Raw genomic sequence first — 2,500 nt, forward strand, 5'->3', positions numbered from 1 at the left:
CACTTTTCCTCAGTTTTTTCAGTGTCAGAAAGTTCTGGAAACTCTCCTTGATTACATTACATGAACTGTGTGTATGTCTGTGACACAAAATCTTGTTTAATTCAATTTAAATTCAAGCTGCAACGCAACAAAATGTGAATAAGTCAGAGTTTGAATACTTTCTGAAAGTTTATATATTGTTTATACATATATTTATATTCAGGTTCCAAGGAGTCGTTGCTATCGGCGACCATCTCAGCCAATGAGGAGGCTATGACCATCCTGGAGGAAGTGATCATGTACACCTTCCAGCAATGTGTCTACTACATCACCAAGGTAACTGTTACTCTGCATACTAAATCATCAAGGTAAACGTTACGCACCACATCACCAAGGCAACCTTTACACTCAGAGGGGTGAGCCAGAGAGGAGAGGGGGGGGGGGGAGGGAGAGAGAGAGAGAGAGAGAGAGAGAGAGAGAGGGTGGAGAGAAGAGAGGGGTGAGACAGAGAGAGGAGACTGAGGAGAGAGAGAGAGGGGTGAGAGACCACTGAGAATAGAGAGGATGTCTGTCTAGAGACACTGAGGAGAGAGAGTCATGTCTGTCTAGCTCACCACTGAGAATAGAGGTCATGTGTGTCTGGAGCTCACCACTGAGGTTAGTCAGGAAAGATTATGTCTCTCTCACAATCCATTCCACTGAGATAGAGGTCATGTCTGTCTAGCTCACCACTGAGCTCATGTCTGTCTAGCTCACCACTGGGATAGAGGTCATGTCTGTCTAGCTCACCACTGAGGATAGAGGTCATGTCTGTCTACCTCTCCACTGAGGATAGAGGTCATGTCTGTCTAGCTCACCACTGAGGATAGAGGTCATGTCTGTCTAGCTCCCACTGGAATAGAGGTCATGTCTGTCTAGCTCACCACTGAGGATAGAGGTCATGTCTGTCTAGCTCACCACTGAGGATAGAGGTCATGTCTGTCTAGCTCACCACTGAGGATAGAGGTCATGTCTGTCTAGCTCACCACTGAGGATAGAGGTCATGTCTGTCTGGCTCACCACTGAGGATAGAGGTCATGTCTGTCTAGCTCACCACTGAGGATAGAGGTCATGTCTGTCTAGCTCACCACTGAGGATAGAGGTCATGTCTGTCTAGCTCACCACTGAGGATAGAGGTCATGTCTGTCTAGCTCACCACTGAGGATGAAGGTCATGTCTGTCTAGCTCACCACTGAGGATAGAGGTCATGTCTGTCTACCTCACCACTGAGAATAGAGGTCATGTCTGTCTAGCTCACCACTGAGGATAGAGTCATGTCTGTCTAGCTCTACTGAGGATGAGGTCATGTCTGTCCTAGCTCACCACTGAGGATAGAGGTCATGTCTGTCTACCTCACCACTGAGGAATAGAGGTCATGTCTGTCTAGCTCACCACTGAGGATAGAGGTCATGTCTGTCTACTCACCACTGAGGACAGAGGTCCTGTCTGTCTAGCTCACCACCCTGAATAGTCCATGTCATCTGGCTCATACACTGAGGATAGAGGTCATGTCTGTCTAGCTCACCACTGAGGATGGAGGTCATGTCTGTCTGCCTCACCACTGAGGGATAGAGGTCATGTCTGTCTACCTCACCTCACCACTGAGGATAGGGTCATGTCTGTCTACCTCACCATGAGGATGGGAGTCATGTCTGTCTACCTGCTGAGGATCAGATGTATCTGTCTACCTCACCACTGGGGATGAGGAGCCATGTCTGTCTACCTCACCACTGAGGATAGAGGTCATGTCTGTCTAGCTCACCACTGAGGATAGAGGTCATGTCTGTCTAGCTCACCACTGAGGATAGAGGTCATGTCTGTCTAGCTCACCACTGAGGATAGAGGTCATGTCTGTCTAGCTCACCACTGAGGATAGAGGTCATGTCTGTCTAGCTCACCACTGAGGATAGAGGTCATGTCTGTCTAGCTCACCACTGAGGATAGAGGTCATGTCTGTCTAGCTCACCACTGAGGATAGAGGTCATGTCTGTCTAGCTCACCACTGAGGATAGAGGTCATGTCTGTCTAGCTCACCACTGAGGATAGAGGTCATGTCTGTCTAGCTCACCACTGAGGATAGAGGTCATGTCTGTCTACCTCACCACTGAGGATAGAGGTCATGTCTGTCTAGCTCACCACTGAGGATAGAGGTCATGTCTGTCTAGCTCACCTCACCACTGAGGATAGAGGTCATGTCTGTCTACCTCACCACTGAGGATAGAGGTCATGTCTGTCTAGCTCACCACTGAGGATAGAGGTCATGTCTGTCTAGCTCACCACTGAGGATAGAGGTCATGTCTGTCTACCTCACCACTGAGGATAGAGGTCATGTCTGTCTAGCTCACCACTGAGGATAGAGGTCATGTCTGTCTAGCTCACCACTGAGGATAGAGGTCATGTCTGTCTAGCTCACCACTGAGGATAGAGGTCATGTCTGTCTAGCTCACCACTGAGGATAGAGGTCATGTCTGTCTACCTCACC

The 2,500-nt window shown here is 48.8% G+C and overlaps 1 pseudogene; it reads left to right on the forward strand.

Annotated features, from left to right (window-relative positions):
• The window catches only part of LOC135536447 (ras-associating and dilute domain-containing protein-like), a 15,386-nt pseudogene that overhangs the window by 11,590 nt on the left and 1,296 nt on the right, over positions 1–2,500 (forward strand).

The sequence above is a fragment of the Oncorhynchus masou genome, unplaced genomic scaffold (genome assembly GCF_036934945.1).
Source record: "Oncorhynchus masou masou isolate Uvic2021 unplaced genomic scaffold, UVic_Omas_1.1 unplaced_scaffold_6208, whole genome shotgun sequence".
NCBI classification, from domain to species: Eukaryota; Metazoa; Chordata; class Actinopteri; order Salmoniformes; family Salmonidae; genus Oncorhynchus; species Oncorhynchus masou.